The sequence below is a fragment of the Crocodylus siamensis genome, chromosome 12 (genome assembly GCF_052110815.1).
Source record: "Crocodylus siamensis isolate JL-2025a chromosome 12, ASM5211081v1, whole genome shotgun sequence".
Lineage (NCBI taxonomy): Eukaryota > Metazoa > Chordata > Crocodylia > Crocodylidae > Crocodylus > Crocodylus siamensis.
Genome location: NC_143406.1, coordinates 48363020 through 48386806, shown reverse-complemented (window position 1 = coordinate 48386806; position 23787 = coordinate 48363020). Strand labels below are relative to the sequence as shown.

At 53.7% G+C, this 23787-nt stretch overlaps 1 protein-coding gene across 1 annotated transcript in view; it reads left to right on the top strand.

Annotated features, from left to right (window-relative positions):
* HS3ST6 (heparan sulfate-glucosamine 3-sulfotransferase 6) overlaps positions 1–23787 on the top strand; it is a 71763-nt gene that overhangs the window by 594 nt on the left and 47382 nt on the right. The gene's annotated exons all lie outside the window — the stretch shown is intronic.

Below are 23787 nucleotides of genomic sequence, written 5' to 3'. Positions count from 1 at the left end.
CAAAACTCAGCCACGGTGACTGAGTGGAGCTGTGAAAGGGCCGCGTCGTCGGCCCCGGGACAGGTGCCGTCGTGGGGGGCAGGCGCCTCGCCGGCGCAGCCCCGACCCCACCCGGGATTTCTCGTTTGAACCCGTAACGTTTTACCTCGGGGGGCCGCAGTGTCTGGCCACTTCCTTTGGCAGATGTTGCTCGGGGCAGTTTAAAGAAGCGGACGGGACCCAGACCACTTGCTTTGCAGGACGCGGGTAACTCGGTCTGCGAGCTGCGCTGCCGCTTTCAGGGCAAACCCACGCGGGGCGAGGCTAGCGGCCCAACTCCCCGGTGGGCCCCGCGCGGAAGGGCGAACCGGGACCGCTCCGAGGGGCTCGTCTGCTCTCGGTGGGACTGAGCTCTTCGGGCGATAAAACAGTCGGGAGAGCAGCTACCATGCATGTGTTGTCTATTAAACTTCAGCGGAAAGTGTCAGGGCCGTATTTATCCCTGGTCCCTTCTGCTGCAGCCGGTGGAAGAAGCTACTCTGTTATTTCGGAGAGAGCCAAAAAAAAGCGCAGATTTACAAAGCGGCGCGCTGTTCTGTTGAAACATCTGAAAGTAATAAAAGGAGTAGCTCTGTCCTCCTGTCTGCCCATCTCCCTGGCTAGCATTTTCTCTTAGGCAGGACCAAGACTTTTTGTTTTTGAGCTTCCTTGAGTTTTGACTCGCGTTTCTCTGCCTTTGGTGGCTGGCTTGATTTAGCAGCCCTCACTGAAGCACAAACCCTCGCAAAATCCATGCTTTTAGCGGCACGTGCAACTTCGGTCGTCCTTTTAGCCTCAGACTTGCAGCTCTGCAATGCCACATCTGGATTGTAAAGCTGTTGGTTTAGGGCACCTTCAAATGCTGTAAGTAGCACCATTATTTTTATGCTGGGAGTAATATTGCCGGGATTTATTAGTTCGTTTCCAAGTTCCATGTGTACCGGCGGGGCTGTCGAAAGACTAACAAGAAAGAAATTGTCTAGGTTTTTGGTGGTGGTCGTTGAAAACTGGTCGCCCGAGCTAACTGGCCAGCATAAGATTTCCGTGACAATATAAGCACGTAATTAAAAGCACGGTTCGGGCGCAGCTCGCAGCTTTGCGGTGCCGTCGCGACGGGGCCGGGGGGGATATTCAAGGCCGGGCTCAGCACTGCCTTCCTTCTGGGCTTGGAGGGCTACCGGTGTCCGTGCGGAGCCGGGGTGTTTTTAACGTGGGGCTGGATTTGCGGAGCCCTTTCCAGAGAGGCTAGCTGAGCTGCAGGGAGGAAGGCAGCTTTGTGTGGAGACTTTCCCTTCTTTTTTAACCGGAGGGAATATTCCCGGTGCTGGCTGCCGCACCTCAAGTGTCGAGCAAAAACGGGCAGCAGAATGCTTTTCCTTAGCTGCTTCTGTTGCTCTTTTGTTCGTATGAAATCCTGGTTCGTAAGAAACGGTGCTGCGTTTTAGGCACCACCAGCCCAGCAAAGCGTCTCGGGCTGTGAGGGGGCGGGGGGGTGTTTGCAAGGGGGGGGAAAAAAAGAAGTTGGAGGAAAGTTTCAGCTCTCGTATGCCTAACTCAAAGCAGCCCTGACATTTTTTGCATATTTGAGCCAGCCAAGAAACCAGAATTACGCCAGCGTTTTAATGCCAAGGTATTGGGCCCCGGGGCACCTGTAGAGTTGTTGCTTGTCTTAAGCACATGAAAAATAAAATAGTAATTGCCCGAGAAAAACTGTCCTAGTTTGTACGTGGGGCGCTTGCTGCTGTGAATCTGGAGCGTTTGGCTGGACTGTGCAGTAGCTTTGATCCTAGTCCACATTTCGGGATCAGTTTAGGCCATCGATTACAAGCATTTGTTGCGAGCAGAGTCTTTTTCTGCAGATTTAAAATCAGCTGATCGGCTTTGCCTTTTCTGGAAGGAAGCTCCTTCTTGATGGCGAGAGCGCCTGCTGCGTAACCCCCCGAGGACGCGCCGTGCGGTTCTTCGGGTTACTGGAGGTGCAGCTCGCGATATGAAATTAAGCACGGTTCTAGATTGTAACGTGCCCAGCCTAATGGACAATCCAAGCATGAAGTGAGCTTTTATCCTGAAGCAAAATAACGCTTTTTTCCCCCACACATAACATGGTGAAACTGAACCGAAATGGAAATCAGAGGGTTTTCTGTCTGGCTAGTTTGGCTGTGGAGGTATTAACGCGGCGTCTCTGGGAAGATGGGGGTGAGCTCTTTTCGAAACGCGCACAAGGTGGTCTCTGCCTCTAGCATTGTTGTTTCTCTGCTAGAAGGTGATAAAGGGGGAAAAATGTCCCTAGCCCATCCCGCGGCACCATAGCTTTACAAGTCATCACGGTTAGCGTCACGACAAATATTGCTGCCGTAAAGACAGAGGGCCAACCCTGCTTCGTTTTCTGGAAGAATTTGATTGACTTATGGCCCGGATCATCAAAGGGCCGTCAACTCATCCGACTTGAGTTGCACCAAAGCAAAAGCACTGATTTGCGCCAGTAAAATACCTGGCCCAGTAAAGTCACTCTGGATTTGCAATGTAAATGAAGTGGGAGCAAGAGCCACAGGTTGCATGTAAAGGGACTGACTAAGAGGAATAACTTCAGGCTAGGGGTGTTCCCGACGAGCCTTGCATGGAAAGTTTCTGGTTCCCGCAGGCTGAAGTCACTGCACGCTGGCTCTATAATTGTGAGGATTTTATGGGAAAAAGCAACTACTTGAAAAAGACTTTGCATTTGGTGTCTTGATAGTGTTGGTAGCAGGGCTGAAATTGTCCTCTCGGATAGTTGCATCTGCCTTTGCCCTCGCCCTAGCAGGCCTGGAGTTGCAGATGGCACCAGTTCCCCACATCATAGGGTGCTGGTACACTTCGTGACGTGTACAAGTGCCCCGCAGTCCTCATGTCATGGCGGGGGGGGGACACTGAAATTTGTTAAAATCAAGGCACATGCAGTGGGTTTGTCGCACTGGGTAGCAGAGACGATGTGTAAGTGCCAGATACCGTCTCCACTGATGCAGTGAGAAGTTTCCTTGTGCCCGTCTGTTGAAAACCTGCAAAATCCAACGGCTCAGTCCAGCCAGTTCACTCTCAGCTGAGTTCCTGGAAGTCTGCTTTCCTGTGCCTCTTTTTTTGGTGATCCTTCCCATCTGCCCCCCCTTGTTATCACGATATCTAATGAAACAAAGTTTTATAGATGTTGGCTAAGTGCAGCGCCGGGCCCAGACGCTAACGGGCTGTATCTTTGTTGCATCTCACAAGCGCTAAGAGAACACCTGCTCGGCGATTCATCTCTGCGCTCTGAGAAATCTCAGGCCGTGGACGCTGGCCCATGTCGGACTTCAAAGGAACTTTTTTAATAATGCAGTATTTTCTCGAAGTGCTTTGGCATACATAACAAAGCTATACAGTGATGACGGCACCCTAACAGCTGGCAGGCAACGAACTCCAGCGCTTGGTCTGTGTGCCATGCCTGAGTAGGGACGTGTTAGACATATAGGAGTTGCAACCCCATGTTGCTTTGAGTGCGTTTTATATTCTGTCCCGGTTAGCTGGCCTCTTCTGAGACCCAGCGCCCGCGCATTTGCTGGCCAAAAGAGAAGCAAGTTTTTATGGTTGATTTTCAGTGCAAGCGCTCTTGTGCTTTTGTGTGCACCCATGCACTTGGATACCCCTTTCGGCACGCGTGTCTGTGTGAATGTGCGTCTACACTTAACAGAACCGTCTGTCTGCTTTTATACCTTCTCTCTCCCTGCTGTGGTCCTGAAAGAGATCTGAAACTTGGGCCAGGCTTTCATGGCTGTGAGCCTTGCTGTCCTTAATTCTTTAAGCCTAGTGGGAAAGATGCACACAAAGATGCTGCCGTTCCAGTGCTGCGCTCTTGGCTTTAGCAGCAGGTGTTATTAGCAGTTGAAAAGTGGAGTTAAGTAGATGCCTCAAGGGCTGTTTTGTGTCTGTGTGTCTACAGGCAGAGCAAGACATCCCATAGCATGATCTGTTAAATAAAATCAGACATGTTAGCTTCCTCATGATCAGCCAGATGTGTTTTGGCATGACACTCGCGTCCTTTCTCAAGGATAGCTTTTCATCGAAGCACTTAAGCAATATATAGGTGGGGAGAGAGCGAGAAATCTCCCAGAATAAACATGGACTCGGATGACAAAACATGGACGGAGCCTGGCTTTAAGACGTGATCTTTATTCATTGCCGTTGGCTAATCTGCTTCCCTGATGGACTGACTTCCCAATGCTCAAAGTTTGAGCGCGCTTCTTCAATGAAGTCCAAGAAATTCTGCTCCGGAGCACACGTGGTGTGTGTTCAGTTTTGTCTCCCCCTCTTTAATTCTCGGTTAAAAAAAATAGCATCTATTGACATCGACTCCAAACCTCCTGTTGCCACTTAAGAGAGGCAAGTCACGCCAAAAAAATGAAATGCAAGCAAAAACAGAGCAACGCCAGCCAGTTTAGACCTCCATTAAGAAATGCAAGGCTTTGCACATCTGACTGCCTGGTACGGAAGCTACAACGGATAGCATTTCAACGCTCTTCCGCCCGAAATGCATCTTTTTAGTGGCTGAAAATAGTAAAGTTCTGCCCCCCACCCCTCAAAAAAAGACAACATTGTTTTGCCCACCCATTTAACTGTGAATCAGTTAAACGGGCATATAAAAATACATGTGCATACGTGCTGGTGGACGTCACGCCCATATCTTACTGCTTCTTAATATTTAGTGCTGACTGGAGCCTTGTCTGGGTGCAGTACATGCAAATTTTGGCATTCTGCAGTTGGCTTTCATGTGGGATTAAAAATAGCTTTTACTGCTCCGATGAAGAAGCAACGTTTGAACGCATTTCAAACGATCGCAGGGCAGATATTATTCAGGGTGACCGAGGCGGATCCGTCTGGAGCTATTTAGGGAATTTTTGTGACCACAGTGTGATCGGCACAGGGACAAAGCGCATGATTCAGATCTCCCTAGCACCAATTTCACACTTGCCTTCTGCCTCTGACTTGAATGTGCTTGCTCCTGTTTTTATCCCTGATCCCAAACCTGTTGATGTTAATGACCGTCTTCTCACTGACTTTAAAGGGGCTTTGGAGAGGACTCTCGCCGGGTGCAACTGTGAACGAAACGAAGCTCGGCTATTTATTCCCTGTCTTGGGTATTGCACATTTGTTACAGCTGCATGCGAGCATTCGCTATGACTTCCCTGAAAAAAACAAGCTGCGAGGTTTAGCGTGCAGCAAGTCCATGATCTTTGTAGCCAGCTGAGCACGACTCTTTAAAAGCACATTTGGGTTTTATATCTGTGCAGTGGAGTGGAAGGTGCGGAAGTGGTCAGGTTTATAGATGATTTAGACCGATCGCCAGCTTCGTGTCTTCCAAAATCATGTGCCGCACCCCAAAAAGCGTAACAGGGTTGGGGTTTTTTTTGTTTTTTTTTTTTTTTTAACATCATATAATTGAAATGCTTTGCCTTGGGACTTCTGGGCCTTTTAAAGTTTAAATTTTTAGGTTGATGTCTGCAACCATGATGGTTAGAACTTTTTTTTTTGGTGTAACTAGAAGTTTAGGTTTTTGTGTACATGCGACCTCAGGGGCTGGGACACTAAGGAAAACTCCAAATATTCTGAAAATCTAAGAAAGCAACACAAGTTGCAACTCCGCTTTTAGTTTGTTATTGAATCCTATTGAATACTGGTCGTTGCAAAATAACTGAGACTTAGCCCCTGATAGTATGTCACGAGAACGTTTGGCCTTTTTTTCCTCCAGTTTGTAAATGTTTGCATCGTTTCGACAAAACAGCTGTGATTTCTCCATTCAGCAATGAAATCGGCTTCACAGTTAATAAATGTATTTAGAAGTGACATGTCTGTGGTGCTGATTTAATTATTTGGTTATTAGAATGGAAAGAAATGTTAATTCTAATGTATTCTTCATGCTTTCTATTATGCATTTACTTTCTAGAAAGTAGCCCATTTCACTCCTGTTTCTAGCCTCTTTCATTTCTGGATTTTCGAGAATTACCATAAGGCTTCAGGTTGTGAATTGCAAACGCTTCTCTTATTTATAACCTGCCTTCATTACCATAGAAAGACTCGCAGGAGCATTGGTGTTGAGCTTTGCAAAAGCTTAACGCTGTAAAATAATGACTTTTGGCTCATAATTGACCCTTTAAGCAAACCGAGGAGGAAACAACCATCCTATCAATACTAATGTCAATCCTAAACTAGGGCTATTGAAGAGCTGCGCTGGAAGAAGTGTTGAGGCTGATTGTCCCGCGCTCTGACTCCCTGCGGCTGTCGTGCCGTTTTAGCTCGAGGTTGGAGTTCTCCAAAGTTTTGGGAAACCCGGCTCGGTTTCATTGCAATCTGGATTGATGCTAAGAGGGCTTGGCAAAGGGCTCTTTTTGCAGGGATAACTTTTAATTCATACGGACAGCAGATGATCCTGCCCCCTACGCTGGGCAGCACGACGTGCTTGTGGCTCTTCTGAAAGACACCGCTTCCTTTCTTTGAAGCAACACTGTTGATTCTTGAAAATACAATACGTGTCTGTGTGTGTATGTATGTAATAATTATATATGCGTCTGTGTGTGTATGTATACACACACACACACACACACACACACTTATACACTTGATATGTATACACACACACGCACACATGTGTATATATAAGTATATATGCGGGTCTATATGTGTATGTTTTTCTGGACAGGGTTTGCAAGAAAATGTTGACAGGAGGGTGGAAGAAACTACTGGATTTAGGTGCCACCTAAGTGCAAATACAGTCTGTTCCTTAAGGCTGTTCAGAAGGGTTTGGGTTTTTGTGTGTGTGTGTTTTTTTTTTTTTTTTTTAAATAATAATTACAGTCACTGTGAGAAGGAAGTGGGTTGTGCAGAGGAAATTGTGGAGGGAAGCACAAAAGTTAATTGGAGAACATGCTTAAAAGCTTATTACTGACCTTTTAAAAAACTTTTCACTGTATTAAGCTGGGGTGGGGATTGAAAACTTGGCTAATGAAAGGCCTGGTTTAATACCAGGATTTAGCTCTAAATGGCTTTTCAAAGCGCTGTTGGAATCCATCTGTTTGCGGAGCACGGTAGCACTGCATTGGCTCCTTCTTTCCCTTTTCTTCTGCAAAATGGTGGCCTGCCCCAAAACAGGCGTGGAGCAGGAGAGCCGCCTCCAACAGCAACCGCTTGGCAAAGTCCGAGGGAGGTGGTTAGCCACAGTAGCTGGAAGTCAGGCAGCCTGCACCTTCTAGACCGACTCGATCAGAGATGTGCAAGCTTTTGGGAGCGAGTGCATGCTTGGTCGGATGCTAGTCAGAGTCAAAGGGTTAAAGTCAGCCCAGCACGCCTGCCCCTGCTCCGGAGAGGAAGGCACAAGACCGCAGTTTGGCAACGCCAAGGGGAGAAGGGGGTTTGGGTTTCATTCCCAGGGACTTAAATCCAGGAGGGTTTCTTTTTCCCACGTCTGCGGCAGCAAACTTTGCCTTGGCCCTATAGGTGCAGAGGGTTTGACCCCGCTCCCGCAGAGCCCTTCAGCCTGGTGCCCTGAAGGCACCATCGTTCGTCCAGTCTCACCCCCGGGTATCACGGGCTGTTACGTGTCACCCCAGTCCCCCTCTAGGACTTTGGTTAAGCTCCTGAAGTTAAGGGACCAAACTGCACGCTGCCAGGAGAGCCCGCAGCTCTACCACAATTTTGGGGGCAGGTGGGAACTCCCTAAGGTCCTTGCCAGGCCATCTTGGAGGAAAATTGCTTTTTGGGCCCCGATCCAGCCTGAGCATGGGAAGAAGGCCTACTGGCCAGGCAGACTGTCCCTTCAAGCCAGGTGTCAGGTCTTTGCTCGTGCCCATCCTAGGCGATTTCAGAAGAAAAGGGGCTGGAGGCATGTTTAGCACTGAGCCCTTGTGCTGAGTCGGGACCTCGCTGACTCTTTTTGGGGCTAATCCGGTGTTTTTTGAAGCCAGGGGATCTGCAGATTTGTTGGCAAATCTAGACTGTGGCTCTTACCATGGGAGGTGTCATTTGCTGTCCCATACTCTGGTTTGTCGGGCGCAGAAAGGAAGCTGCCAAGGAGCAGGTGCCCTGGCATGCTGCTAACGTGGCCACCCAGCCTGGTCCGAGTCATTTGTTCCCAAACCTTGAGACCCAAGACCCGGGATGTGCGGCCCGTGACCGTTCGCACTTCTCCGAGCGTTTGGACCAGCCAGGCTTCCTGGAAAGCGCTGGTGAATGGGTCGCATCACAACCTTGTAATCGAAATACCTTGTCAGGTCTGATTAAATCTGCATGGGGACTGTTTCCTATTCCTACCTAGAACCAGAGCACCAAGTGGCCTCCAAAGAGGAAAGCTCTCCACGGGGGCACGGCGCGAGGAGTGCGGCCTTTGAACCCGCTGCAGATCTGAGGTTGGGGGGGGTGGTTAGACCAGGGTTCATGCACGTCAAAACTAGCTGTGAATTTTAACACGGGGAAAATTGATTACAAGCAGGAGAGAATTACATTAATATAGTTGCTTGTCACTGGGGTCTTATTAGTAATCTCCACTCATTAGTCTGCAGAGAATAAGGATGTGACCTTGTTAAGCGTCCTTGCTGATGGAAGTACAGACCATTCTGCTATTGATTTACTACTTAGATCCTAAATACTCTGTGCGCGTGTCCCTTTGTGCGCATACACACGCTTGCATGCATGCAGCAGGTTTCTTTGCAGCTATAATGAAGAATTAGCAATCTCTTAACCTGTCGCTGTTTGCTTTCACTCGGTGGCGCAGCTGGTGAACTAGCAGATGTTTTGGACATGCAACATATTGTGCGGAAAAGGAGCCTCTGGTGATTGATAGGAAGGCACAAGAGATGTGACATGCGTGGGCCCTGGAGGGTGGGTTGCATTTCCTTCTCCTCCCTGCCCCTGTCAGGCATGCGGCAGCCCTGTGGAGGTGGTGCTGGGTGCAAGAGGGAGCTGGCAGGATGCGGGGAACCCTGCCAAGCTAAACACCAGTCGCAGGGAGGGCTGATCCGCTGGCTGTTGCCACCGCGAGCTCGGAGCCTTGTGGATTTTGGCAGCGCAGCCTGGTCCATCGAAGGGAGCCGGGCTGGCCTCTGGGTGAGACTAACACAAAGCATCTCTCAGGGAAAACCCTCCCTGCTTGCAAGCAGGGATGAAGAGCAGCAAAAAGAAAAAGTCAAAGTGACTTGACTGAGGTCACACAGTCAGTAGCAGGGCTGGGGTGGAGAAGCCGGGAGCCTGGCTCTGTTTCAAGAACCGTAGTGGCTTCAGAGCTCTGGCTTTGCATTGCACTGACGACGTTTCTCTCGTCCCCGATGGCTGAAGAAGCCAAGGGCTAGCTCTGTAAGCCCGAGGTCTGCCGTCCACCCGCCCCGAAATACAGGCGCGTTTCCGAGCGTCGGCCCCACCTGCAGGTCCTCGACAGCTTCCTCTGCCGGATGTTTTTGGCGCCCGCGTGCAACGTGGTCACGGTTCGTCGGCCCCCGCGCCGTCGAGTCGCGCGGTAACGCCGAGTGACAAGTTGCCTTGGTCAGCGCGGTGACGGGGGAAGTGTCGATCGCGGCGGGCGTGAAAGAAACCTCCCAATTGCCGGGCGGGGGTGGCCGCGGAGGGAGACGTGGGGGGCTCGATAAGCGGAATTGATCCGGCGCTCGCCGAGGAGCTGGCCAGCGTGTCAGCGGCCGGCCCCTCATTACTTGCGCTTGTCAATAGAGGCTCGAGGTTGGGACGGAGCCATTGGCAGCCTAGTCAGTCCCTTGCCAATAAAATGCTGCCGTTGACGCGGCCCGCTCGGCGCTGGTGGTGTCATGAGGTCTCGGGGGTGATGGATGGCAAGGCCAGCCTTTATCTGGGTGCCATAACCCTGCCGGCATCCGCCCGCCGGTTCCTGTCCCCGGAGCGACGTCTCGGCGGGGTGCGCGCCGTGGCCGCGTTTGCAGAGGCGGTCGCCTTCTGCGGGAGGCTGCTTCCTCTGGCCGCTCTTGTGTTTGGGAGTCGTGTCCTGAAGCCACTCAAACGAGGGGAAAAAATCAGGGGCCGCTGGCAAGGGAGAGGCTTTTCCATGGGGGTGGGATTTGGACGCTCTCCCCCGGGGATGCAAGGGGCTGAGGTGAGCGTTGGTCTGCTCAGCTCTTCAGCTCCGGTCTGTTTATTGGAAAAGGCCACGTTTGGCTTTCCCCCTGGACTGACATGACTAAGGGCTGGGTTCAACTCCTCGTGTTTCTCCAGCCAGCCCGGCTTGCTTTCTAGGCTTTGCAGTCATTTAATTCGAGCTTTGATGGACTGGCTAATACAACTGCTTGTTAACTTGATGCTGTTGTGCAAACACGACACGGCCCCTCCTGAAATAACAAGGCTCCACGTGCCCGATGTTTACCTCCATGTGTCTGCATGTGCAAATACCCCTGTTGACTTTCCCTGGGTCTGACGCAAGATCAGTCGTGCCGGCTGGGAGATGGGCTTTGTTACAGGCAGACGCCGTGCTCCGAGCTGGCTGCGGTGCCCGTGGCCGTAAGATGCTCTTGCCACCGGGGCCGTCTCCTCGGTACGGGTTTGGGGGGCCGATGCTGCAGTGCAGTGCGGTGTCCCAGTGACCCCCCCATCACCAAAATGGGGTTCACCTGCTGCTTTGCAGACGCAGTCAACCACGAAGGACCCTTTTTCTCTAGCGCGTGTGCCTCTTCTGCTGTCTGACGGGGCCGGGTGCAACTCTGCGGTTTGGGGTCTGTCCACTCCGGTATCTGATCCGCTTGCACCAGTCAGGGGGCCTGGGCTGCTTCCAGCCCCTTGCTCAGGTGCTGGGCTCTGCCCACGTCACTTGGGCCGTGGTTAAACCGGACCTGAGCGGTGCTCACCTTTTGGCCCTGCGGGCTGGCGGAGTGACGCGGGGCCGGTCTGCGGGCTGAACCGTGCGGCTTCCCGTGGCGGCAGATCTGCACCAGCGGGTCTTCGTCCAGGCAGCGCTGGCCTTAGGGTTGTTGGGGCCCTGGGCGAGAGAGTCATCTGGGGCCCCTCAGAGGCTGAATTTCGATGGCCTGTAAGCCAGCTGGACATCTTCGATTTCGATTTCACTTCGCCCTATCCGTGAAACTGCAGTGAAAGTGTCTCAGTACCATATTGATAATACAAATATTCGGTGTCATCCATTTTTATCTTTATAAAGTGTGGGGCCCCGGGCAGTCACCTGGTTTGCACTCCCCTAAGGCCACGACTGGCCCGGGCGCGCTCCCCTCTAGATTTTGCTTCACTTTGAGCCCTTCAGGCCTCTTTGATTTCGACTCTGCTTGCGGTCTTGCTTTCAAGTGGTCCCTGCGCCCCAGTCCGAGCTGTTGTTTGCTGACTCCTAACTTCTTGGTTTCTAACTGATAGGGGTTTTTTTAAGCTCATTGTTAAAATTTGCAGTTGCAGCAAGGGAAGTTCAAGTTGCAGCAAGAGAGATTTAGGCTGGATATTAGGAAAAACTTTCTCACTAGGAGGGTGGTGAAGCACTGGAGCAGGTTCCCCAGAGAGGTGGTAGAGGAGTCTCCATCCTTGGAGGTGTTTAAGACTCGGGTAGACAAAGCCTCATCTGGGATGATGCGGTTGGGGCTGGTCCTGCTTGGAGCAGGGGTTGCACTAGATGTGACCCCCTGAGCTCTCTTCCAACCTGAATTTTCTGATTCTGTGAAATTCAAGCTGGTGCCACCGTAGCTTGTTCTTCCTCTTGGTCAGCCAGGCAGGTGGCTGAGCTGCACAAGACACGAGGCCATCTCCGAAGGCCGTCGACCGGACAGTTATCCTGGACTCCTGGGGCTGATGGGCCAGGCAGGTCTTCTGCGGGGTTTCCTGTGCAGCTGCTTCTGATCCACTGGGAAATACCGAATAAAGGACATTTGTGATTTTTTTGCATGTGCTGTCTCAGCCCATCTGCTTCTGCCCTCCGAGCTGATCCCAGCCTCGCGGAGGCCAAAACAGCAGCTCGGAGACCCCTCTCCAAGGAGCGCCAAACCTCAGGATAAGAAACCGCTGTTGCGGCGGGTTTGGGTCATCGCCGTGTAACCTAAACGGGCTTCCCCAGCCCAGGCTCCTGGTCACGAGCTCTCCGTCCCTGCTGCTTAGTCCCTTCAGAGGAAAGCACCAGCATCTTCACCATCCCTTGATCCTCCTCGAGATGCCGGTCTCGCCCCCGTGTCCCGCTTCTGCTCGGTTTGAAGGGCTGAGCCGTGCTCATTTGAGGCCATTGGCACCTGTGGTCTCTGGAGCAAGCTCTTGTATAGGAGCCGGACTTTGGCTGCTGCAGTTCCCCTGCGTGCCCCGTGGCAGGTTCGGGGGTGATGTCTGGCGCTGTGCAAGGGCTGGCGGTAGTTTTACTAAGCCCTTAAATTTGTACAGGGTGGCTTATATAGTGCTCCTTCCTCTCGAGGTCTCTTCCGGCCTGATTTCTCTATAATGTCACTGTAACGACTGATTTGCACTGGTTGACGAACCGGCTTATCGCCTTCGAAGCGGTTGGCTTCTGCTCCTGGCAGATGCAGTGAAGCCCCTTGATCTCGGTGGAGTCGTTCTGGGGTTTACACCCGGATGACTGAAACCCAACCCTGGCGAAGGGGCCGCCGTAACGATCAAAAGCAATATTATCACAACTCAGCCGGCCGAGCGCAGAAGAGAAGCAGCTGCTGGAAGGTATTTCAGACCGCAGCGAGTCCCACTGGGTCGGCGTAATTGGTCTGGACAGAGTCTGGGATCTTGGCAGACGGGCTAATTTCTGAGTGCACCAATTGAAGAGGACTCGGTGTTCCCATGCAATCAGCTCGGCCGGCATCTGTGGAAGTGCTCGGGCTCAGCCGGGCTGGCTTGCGAGGCAGGAACAGGGCCTGTATTGTGCCAATCCCGAGTCCTTCGGGTTTCCCTGGGCCTTGCTCGGCAGCTTTATTCAGACCGCTCGATGGAGTCAGGATCTCGCCCAGGAGTCGGTCACGGGAGCCTTTGCTTGGGGTGAATCCCTGAATGTGCGAGTAAGAGTGATTCGAGCCCACATAGAGCGTAAAAAGCCCCCGGAGGATGCGGTGTCTCCTCCAGTGCTGTTATTTGGAAATAACCCTCCAGAAAGGATAGGGATTGATGGCTGCTGATTGCAGTCCCGTGGCGTACCGTTCGCAGCCCGGTCTCAGATGCCATGACTGGGGGGACCACAACCCGACTCATGCTGGTCTGTCTGGTCGGTGAGATTGCGCAGCCGGGTATTCGCTAGAGAGCAAAGCCAGCGCACCCTGCAACGTTTCTGCTCAAAGGAAGCGGGGGAGTTGCATTCATTGACAAAAAGGAGAAGGAAAAAAAGGGAAGTAACTAAATCCTCTCTGAAAATGTGCCTTGGAAAGTACGGGGTTTTACAACCCAAACTGAGTTCAGCTATGGTGCTTTTAAGGAACAGATACTGCTCTTCATGTTGCAGGCAGACATAAATATTTAAAGCATAATCTGGGAGCTACACCGCGATGCGAGCTCTTGTGATTTTCCTTACGAGTTGCTGGATCGTTGGTGGCTTTCTTAAAGCTGCAAGGTCTCGGAGTCACGTGATTGTTCCTGTCTAAAGAACATCAAGATTTGGAAACCAGAAGGAAAATCAAGACCTGCCAAATTTCTGTGTGCATGTGATTTTTTTTATTTTTATTCCCGCCCCCCCCCCATGTGTTTTAAGACCATCCCTTGATCTTTAAGGTCTCACCCAGGATTTGGTTGGCAGTCCTCAAAACGCTCTGCTCCAAGAAAGTAGAAGGTGACCATTTTTTCCCTCAAATCAAAGTAATTTCAGCCAAACAGCCTTGGGTGACCATGCAAGCAACACGTGGCAGGACAGGAGGGGATTCGGAGAACGTGGGGACCGGGTAGCTGGGAGGCGTCCCGTAGCTCTGGCTTGAAAGCAGCGGGTTTGCTGGGACAGAGCTCGCCTCTTTATCCGTGAAAGAAGAGGGCCCACCCCGAACAGCTCCACGGGCTGCGGGAGCACTGCTGGCTTCTTCCCCTATTGTTCTTCTTCCCCAGTTGTTCACAGAACAGCGAAGAGAAAGTAAAGGCTTAATCCCCATTTACTTTCTTTCTCGCAGTACAAGCACTACGGCTCTTAACGTGAAATGAAACTCGTTGGTAGGAAGTTTCAGACTAAGAAAAGGAAGGAGTTTTTTTGCACAATGTGCAATTCAAGCGTGGAACGCGTTGCCACCGGCTCGTGGATCTCGATTCATGCCTCGCTGGTGACGCTGGGGTGACCTTCCTTTTTCCCGTCCTCGCCAGGATGGCCCCTGCTTTTTTGCCCTATGTATTTGGTTGCTCCTCTGTGCTTTGCAACAACTTTTGCAGGGGGAGGGAGATCGGGCAGCTGAGCGTAGCAATGTAGAGGCATAAGGAGACCCAGTTATGGCGGGGGCTCTGGGCTTTTGCACAGCTCCGGCTGGTTGGGGTGGGTCTCCCAAGATCTGGTGGCTAGGGAAGGAGGGGACTTGTTCCTCCGTGGGACAGACGGCCAAGGAGCGATGGGACCATGCAGAGGAAATGCTTTGAGTTTCCCAGCCCATGGGTGGGTTTCTCTTGTAGTGGGAGTCACTGGGTGCTCTCTTGGGAGCCCTCCAGCAAGTCTCTGCTCAGGCCTCATGTTTTTTCCTCCATTATCAGGGATGGGAGAACAATTTAAAGCACAAGTGAAAACATTTGCCACTTCAGAATGGGTCTCAGGATGGGAGCCAGGACTCTGGCATCCTGCTGCTCCCTTCTTCTCCTTTTCCTGGATTTCTGTGCCGCTAGTTACTTTCCATCTTGAATTCCCGGCTGCAATCGGAGTACTGTAAACACGTTCCCAGACCAACCTTCCTTAACCTTCCTGTATCGGTTACTTGTGTCTTTCCTGCGCTGTGGTGCCCCACCTAAAGCACCCTTGTGCAATGCCGGGGGATCATTTTTTCCCATGAAATACGGCATATGCAACTGGCTGTACTGAGAGTGCTCGGCAGCGCTGACAGCTTTGTACAGTGGCAGAGAACGTGGGCCCGGCTAAGCCGGTTTAAATACACAAATGGGCAATTATCTGGTCACATGAGAAGTGTCTGATGATTTATGCTGCCGTTAAGGGGCCATGGTAAGAGTAGGAAAGATTTGTAACATCTGCGTATAAAATCCGGCTCTGACCCTAACAACCAGGGTACCAACCTATTAAATATCCAAGCAGGCATTCAAGCGTGCAGATTGCTTTGACAGAGATCCCTGCACATCTGGTAACACTTGCCCTGTTACTTAAGCCTGTGGACAATACGTAATTAAATGGGATACACACCCAGCCCCGTGGCGGAGCCGCCTGCAGAAACTGAGATCGCCGTCCGTCTTTGAAGGGAAACCCGTGGAGAGATCTGCTGGAGCTGGAATGAGCAGTCCAGTCTCTCGGCGGTGGGGTGTCCAGCTGGGAGTCTGAATCGAGCCCTTTGCTCTGGGTTGGGCGGGAAGAAAAATTGGTATTGCAGAGCAGCTGCGATTCCCAGGCGTGGCAGGCTAACGACTCCTAACCAGGTTGGCAGAGCTGGAAGCCTGGATTTGGGAACCTGCTGTAGTGAGAGGTGCTGAGTTACCTGCAGCTTCCTAGGAGCCAGGGCAGACCGTCTCTGTCTCTCCCCAGATGCCTTTGCGTTGTGCTCTTGGCTGTGGTTGTGGCCATGCTGGATTGATTCTCGGCGCTGCTCATCCCAGCACCCCAGGAGGCCTGCAGAGAGTCAACAGGTTCCTGGTGGTTGGTGATTAGGAGTTGTCTGTCACCTCGAGTCATGGGAACCTTGTGACTTGGAAGCAAAAGTTTCCTACATGCCTCGTGTAAAGCTGAGCCTGCACCTCTGCAGTCCTTGATCCCGGTGCTGGGATCCTGACTCCCTGCCGAGAGCAAAACGTTCATCTCCAGAGAAATCGCGGCAAGACTGGGGAAGGCGCCAACGAGAGGCTCTTTGTGCTTGAAGATGAGCACAGGTGGTGTCGGAGTTGGTGTTTCTTTGGGTGGGTGGTGCTGCTGGCTCCAAAATCTCCAGGTGATCCACTGTGTGCTATTGGGGTGGGCCCAGTCTTGTTCAGATGCGCGGGTGCGGTGACTGCAACAAAGAGAAATTCTTTGAAATCCTAGAGAAATGGGGCTGGAAGGGACCTCCAGAGTCCCCTGCCTGAAGCAGGACCATCCCGCACCAACGCATGACATCCTTCGTGTTGACCTCGATCCTTCGTTCCCTACCGACTTGAATAAGACGTCTCAGCCCATGGACATCCACACTCTTCGTCTGGCTGATTTACCCCACTGGGAGATGTGGCCTGGATGGTTCCTGCCTTACAAATGCCACCTTCTCGGTTTGCCAGGGCGGCCCGATTTTCCCCATAAACGCTCCTTCCTCTCTTTGCAGGCATGTGACAAAAACGCCCGTCGGCCTGGTGTGCGTTTCGGAGTCTGCAGCAAAGCTTTACCAGCTTTGAGCGGGGCCCATTGCTGAGCATGAGACTAGAAAGGGTGGGCTCGTTTTTGGAGAACAGAGGGAAAGCCGGAGGAGGTGGAGGTGAAAGCAGCATGCATGCCGGAGCAATGCGGGCCAGACGGCTGGAAATGCAGGGAAGGGGTTGAACAGTTTGTAAGAGCCTATCTCTATGGAGCCAGATCTGTTCCTCGGGGGTTGGCCGCCCCTCCTGTGTTGTTAGCATCCATCTTCTGGCTACTCCTAGACGGGGCTTTGGCCAGCTAGCTGGGCCGTGAAGCTCAGCCTTCCCCTGGGAAACAAAGGGGTTGATGCTAACAAGAATGGCACCTGCATCTGAAGATGCCCGATGGATGTTGCCTTTCTGCATGTCCTGCATTAACAGGACCTGGAGGGGGACGACCTGATGTGGAGTTTGATCCAAGCAGAAGAGGCACAAGACCGGGATGCGGCTGCCCTAGGCCAGGTAAGCTGCTTACACGGCGGGCACCAGAGATCCCATCCCGCTCGCTGGGTACCGCTCCCCTCCTAGAGATGGCTGTGTTATGAAGGACGTTGGGTCCACGGCAAAGACCCTCCTGGAGACTTTGGAGACCCTTGCAGCCGGTCCGGCCGCGCTGCTTGAAGCCCGAGATTTAGTGCTCGTGCCAAGTGGCTGACGGGCAGGTTCGGGTCTGCATCTCTCAACGCCGTGGTATTATCCCTCGGACAGGCACAGCATGGGCACCTGCCGTGCCAGCTCCCCCATGCTGTCGGCTGCCAAAGGGCCTCAGTTCTGACCTGAAAGGATCGCTTATAAGGGCGAGGGGAGAGTTTTGGCTTCCATGCCAGTGCATTCAGCCCTTGGCCCAACCACTGAGACTGTCCATGGAGGTGGCTATTGTAATCTGGATGGCTGTCCACTGCATAATGGGGTGGAAGTCACCACCTCCTTTCACAGCCGCCTAGAGCGAGCCGTGTTTTTCCTTCCCCTTTTATCAGTCTGCTGTGGGGATTGCATATCCAAGGCCCCAGCAATTTTAATTTTCCGTGCAGCATATATGAATGTATTTCTATAACCCAATATTCCATCTTAGCTACGGAAAGGGACGGCTGTTTGGAGAACGCGATCCAAACCACAGCGAGACGCTCGCGAGTGCCAACTGCACTGGAATTCATTCTTACAAAGCACAAAGGAGAGCATGGGATGGTGGGAGCCTGCGGCAGCCCAAGGCCTCCGGATGCGATCTCGTCAGCTGTTGCGAGGGAAGTGACTTTTGGGGTGGTCCGTGGGGTGGAGATGGGCGAGCTGGCTCTGGGCGCAAAGAGGACCAGCCTGTCCTCTGAACCGTCACCCATTCTTTGCAACGAACCTTTCTGTAAGTTGTTAGAGGCCCCTATATATACTTATACTATATAGCTGCTTCTTGGAAACGTCAAGAGGGGAAAAATATATATATAATTTTTGTTCCCCTCTTGGGAAAGGCTGGTCTTGCAGCATCTCCAGCCAGGCCTGGAAGAGGAGGTGTTCAGTGTCTTGGGTTAAATGATATTCTTACTAGGTTCCCAGTGCAGCGTTCCCAGGCGGGAGCTTTGGGTAGGCCAGAAAAGGGTCTGATGGTTTCTCTAAGCTCACTCTGCACCCTGGCCCCTCCAAAGCCCCCGTCGCCCAACCTCCAAGCCAAGCCCAGCTTGGTGAAGGAAGCAGGGGTGATTTTTGAGCTCGCTGTCTTGACTTAGGAAGGCGCTTGTGCATGAGTCGAGGGCTGTTTGAAACTGGTGGGGTTCAAGGGGCGCCGCGTGCTTGTGTCTTGTTCTGAAAAGAGGCATCAAACTGATGGCCGTTCCCTTAACCTGAGTCGGCTTTTCTCGGGAGATGAATTAACACCGCAGCGCCAGCGCGCAGCACAGCGGGGCTTGCGATCTCATTCCCAGCTGTTTTGGGAAGAGTTCAGTTTTCATTGAGACAAGATTTGATCCTGACTTGCTCATTTAAAAAAAAAAATTCGTCCAAATGTAGTTTTCAAGGTCAGCTCTTGTTTGGAAACAGAGCTGCGGGCATCGCAGGAGAGAGCCCTAAATTTTGAGCAGATTGAAAAAAAAAAAAACCAAAAAATTGTGGCAAAATCACAAATCTCACCCTGAGTTCCTGAGTTCGCTGCTGGCTATTCTTAGAAATAAAAAAATTATTATTTCATGCAAGCGTGGGTAAAATGTCTGCTGTCCCATCCAGGCCCGTGTCTCTTTGGGGTGACGACATTTTACCTCCCAGGGCCGGATCCCACCCAAGCTATGAATAGGCCAAGGTCTTGCAGGATGTGCTGTGCACCAATCCCATCACAAAGCAGGTGGCACCGCAGGGCTTAATGAAGTGTTTTCTGTTAACGAGGTTATTAAAAGCCGTAAAATCCTAGAAAAACAGGGTAGGAAGGGACTTCAGGAGGTCACCTAGTCTCTCCTCCCACTCGTCCGCGCGTGGCGTCGTTCAGGGTGAGGGGTGTGATGCACAGTTACGCACCCCCGGGTTTTCTCATGCTCCGTTATGCTGGAAGTCCCAAACGTGGGCAAAACTCAGCGCAAACTTCAGATGTTGAAGACCTCATTTTCTTTCCTCACACTACATAAAGCACGAGGGGGGAAAAAAGATCAGTGCATAAATCTGTTCCAGAGACTGTGAACTGGCAAATAAGAAAAATAAATTCAAGCTAATTCTTTTAATCCAAGCACAGCTTCATTCAGCATTTTGCAGTGCCAAGGGATTTGGGAGCTGGAGATACTGTCAGTGTTTTTTAGTAACAGGTATAAACTGTAGCACGTTCAAAACTTCAGAAGCTGTTTCTGATTAATACCTTATTTTCTTTTGACAGTTTTTCCTCCCCCCTCTTCTTTCTTTTCTGAAAAGGGAGGGGGAAAGTTTTTTGGTAACCTATCTGGGCGGGAGATGAGGAAAAATTTGTTTTAAAATATGCAGGGGATTGAAAGAAAATCTTGAGTGAATAGTAAATTTAACTGACCTTAAAATATGCTATTGCCATAAGGGATTGCAAAGTAATACTTCAAATGGATTTTTGATGAGGCTTTTAAGGCTGTGGGGAATGCAATATTTTATCCAAATATTTTCTGCTGTATTTTATTTTTTAGTTATTGTAAAAAATATAACATCCAGTAATGCTGGGAGAAGGGTTTTATTTATTTATTTGTGTTACTGGCAAAGAAGGGGAGAGAAGTTTTGTCTTAGGGTGTGTTTCCCTGCCGCCCCCCCCCCCGGACCTTGGGATTTGGGTTCAGGTGAAACGTCATCCTAACGGGCGTTCGGCTGGGTGACGTGGGGGGTTGTGTCTTGGCATCTTTGGGCAGACCCCAGCTAGCATGGCCTGGCTTGCACGCGTGGCTGGACCTGCTCCTTGGTGGGTCTGAGCGTGGGGGATGCTCTCACCGGAGGGGACCGGCTCGGCGATGGTCCCGGGCTGGCAGACCCTGTGCGAGCCCTTTGCCTGCGGGATCTGGAGTCCAGGAGGGGAGGTCTGTCCATACCCACCCCGTCGGGCTCCAGCACTGAAACAGGGAGACAGCCCCCCTGTTTTCTTCCCACCTCTGCCACTGTAGCTGTATGACCTCAGGCCTGTCACTTGCCCTCTCTGTGCCTCAGTTTCCTCGTTGCAAGCAGCCTCCCCGCAGAGTAATGGTGGAAATGCCCCACAGGAGTGGGGCAATGGTGCTGTTGGCTGTCGTGGTCCAGGGCTGCACTGGGTTCGGGCATCGTCTTCCTCCGGCTGGCGGGGCCGGATCCAGCGGCGAGCGGACAGACACGTGTAGCTGCCGTGGCCGGCGCTTGGAGACGGGGACTTCAGTGGGTTTCCCTGGCGGGGTGGGGGGCCGGCGTGCTGCTTTCATTCACCCGCTCCCTTCCCCACCGTTATGCCCTCCCAACCCAAAGCAGATGTGCTCTCGCGTCCCTGCTGGACCGGTCCCCGGCCTCAGGAGGGAAACGCAGAGGCTCTGCCACGACAGACGGCCGGCCGGAGCGGGGCTCGGCCCAGAGCCCGGCTCCCGTGAATCACGGCCGCGCTCCCGTCCTCCGGACACGCAGAAGTTTTCACAGCGTGTGACCGTCCCCGGCCGCCGGAGCATCGGACTTGCGGGCGCTGTTAAGAATAGGAGCTTCTCTTTCCCTGGCCTCGGCCTCTCCCCGCCCGCCCGCCCCTGGGCACGTGCCAGGGATGCGAGCGCGCGTCTTTCCTCCAGCTTGCACTGAAATCATTTCCTGATGCTGCGCCTCCAGCTAGGCCCCGTGGAAACACTGTCATTTTTCAACTCCTGGCGCAGAAGCCCTTGGCCAGATCCACTTCCCTTGCCTGGCCTCGGAGCAAGCCGGCTTGTGGGGCCCGCCTTGGCTGGGACGCGGCCGTTCTGGGAAGGCGCTCGGTGGAGCCGAGTTACGCCCAGGACTCGCCACCGCGGCCGGGACGGGAGACCGGACGGCCTGCTAATCGGGGGCAGAGGGGCCGCGGAGTCCAGCGGAGCGAGCGCGGGCTGGGGGTGGTGTTGCTGGGAGCAGGGGCGTTGCTGGGCTCTATAAGCATGGGGCAGATTTATCGCTCGGTGCCCGCCGGAGGCCAGGGCAAGAGCTCCCACGCCTTGCTGAGCGTGTCGTTCGAACACGAACGTGTGGCACCACATTAACCCGGGCTAACGTTTGAAAGGCGTGGTTAATTAGTGAGGGCTAAACGTCGTGTCGTCTACAAACGCCCCTGCTTATTCAGGTCGCGGTGGCCCCAGCCCAGGGCAGGGCTGTGCGACGGGGAGGCAGGGTGGGCGAAGCACTGGCCTAGGACACGGGAGACCTGGGTTCTGTTCCCAGCTCTGCCACTGATGTCCTGGGTGACCTCAGGCATGTCGCTTCTCTGCTCCGTGCGTCCCATGTGTCAGCTGGGGGTAGCAACCCTGACTTCTGTTGTAATGCACTTTGAGCTCAAACAGGGAAGTGCTGTTTCAGCTGCGCTGGGTGCTGCACGAACAAGGGGTAGTCCCTCTCTGGCTTGTGGCACCTCCCGGGGCCGGGTGATGCCCCCACGGCCTCCAAACTGGCGCGGTGGATATCGAGGAATAGCCTGGAAAGCTGAGAGATGGGCAGGAATCCGCGGTGGGCTGTCTGCCTTGCAAGAGCAGAGGCCGGGCCCGGCTTCGCCGGCACCTCAGCAGTCGGGTGAGCCCGGGAGGGATGGCTGTGCCTCGGGAGTGTTTGGCGAGCTATCCTGCTGCTGCCCTCTAGGACTTTGCTGTGATGAACCTTTGCCGGAGACCGCCCTGGAGGTTAAAAGCCATTTAAAATGCAATTTGCTACACGCACAGCGCGCGCAGAAGAGGCCCGAGAGTTCCTGTCGTAGTTTCTGCGAGCGCTGATGAGAATTGGCCCGGGGACTAATTTGGCATATGCTCTCAATTTCCTTGTTCGGCAGTTTGGTGGCCATCCAGGGCTGCGCTGCCTTCGTGAACGTAAAAAGCCTTGTTGCCACTGCCTACGGGACGGTCTCGTTGTAAGCGTGCGGGGCGGCAGGCTTGCCGCGGCTCTGCGCCCCCAGCGTCGGCCGGGTGTCTATAGCTGGTGCATAATCCCGGCCTGCGAGCGAGAGGGCAAGGGCAGGCCTGTAGCTGCCTCGCACATCACAGTTGCCTGGTTGTGACCCCATCTGCTCCAAAAAGCCCGCGCCAGCCCTATTTGGCCCCAAGGAGAATCCCCTTTGGCTATGGGTCGTAGGGAGACTATAACACACAGATGACTCCATTCAGGAGGCAGCGGTAGCGCACGCATGCACGCAGCCTCTTTGCTGTGTTTTAGTGTACTCTTTCTTTCTGTTGCCTCTTTCCTCCTTGTTCCCATTTCACAGGTGGCCTCATTGCAGCTTCCCTTGGAGGTCTTGAAGCCAAAGCAACCCAGGCAAGCACGGGTACCTCTGCCTGGCTGAACGGTGCTCCTTGCCCCGGCGGTGGGTGTCCGAGCTGGGTCGTAGCAGTGTCCTGGGCCGGGCTGTGCCTTGCTAGCTCCACTCCCCCCAGGCTGGAACAGCCGGTGCCCGGCTCCAGTCGGCTTGGCTATTTAAATACCCGTCCCCGGAGCTCCCCTGGAAGAGGAAACGGCCTTGCAGTAGGAGAGACTTCCCCGCTGGTGCGTCGGGGCAGAGAGAAACTCCCTCGGGGACGGCTGCAGGCGCCTGTACCGTGCTGCCCCCCGTGAGCCCGATCTGCTGTCCCATGGCGCTGAGCACCCGACGCTCCCAGGCTCATCCCGCATCGCCCGTTAACCGAAGGTGCGTAGCGAGAGGTGTGCTCACCCGGCATTAACGCTCTCCAAATGCCCTGGGAGGTTGGTTTTATCAGAGGGGGAGAGAGCTGGAGTCGCCCTCCCTGGGGCCTTTCTTCCAGTCTCTCTCGGGCCGTAATAACTCGTCCCCGAGGCACTGGCGTCTGGAGGAGCAGCGTCGGGAGGCAGCTACGCTTTTTTTCCGAGACACGGGGTAAAAGCGGCGCGGGGCGCTCTTGGATTAGCCTGCCTCCCTCTGCACCGGGGTGGGGGGTTCCAGCTTTTTATCCCAGCTTCTCAAAGGCAGATGCAGCGACGGGCGCTACCTTCCAGTCCCACCGGCGAGCGACGAGTAGTTCGAGTGATGCAGGGGGCCCTCCGACGCGTTCTGGAGAGAGGACTGTTTCTTCCCCTCCGAATCTCCGAGGGCCGTCCCGGCGTGCGGCCCCGTCCTCGGCTGCGCGCATCGGCGCAGCCCCGTTGCCCTTGGAGCGCGGCCAGCAGACGCCAGCTGTGACCGTGGCCCCGCGTGCAGACGGGCGCAGCCGCGGTGCTCGGCACGGACGGGGCTGGGAAGGCGCGCGGCGTAGGAGCCTTGGCTTGGCTCCGTCCCTCCCGTCTCCCCCCCGTGCCGCAGGGAACCTGCCTGCCAACCTTTCCACCTGCGCGGGGCCAGAGCTGCCCTTTGCTTTCTGCCGCGGCGGCAGGTCGGTCTGGGGTCTCGCTGTCTGCGAGCCACGTCTGCTGGGCAGGCTGGCACGCTCGCCGGTGGGATTGGAAGGTAGTGCCCGTCGCCGCATCTGCCAGTGACAACTCGGATACTTCCGCTTGCCCAGCTCTGCACAGCCGGTGCCGCGTGTAATTACCTTCCCGGCGGCCTGGGGGAATAGCGGCTGCCAGACGGGGTGCGCCGGGCTTGATGGAGACGTGAGCTGATCTGCTCTGACAGGCCTGGTTCTGGGCCGGCCGTTGGAAGATGCAGCCTCTCTCTGCCCGTGCTGGCTGTATTGCACGGGC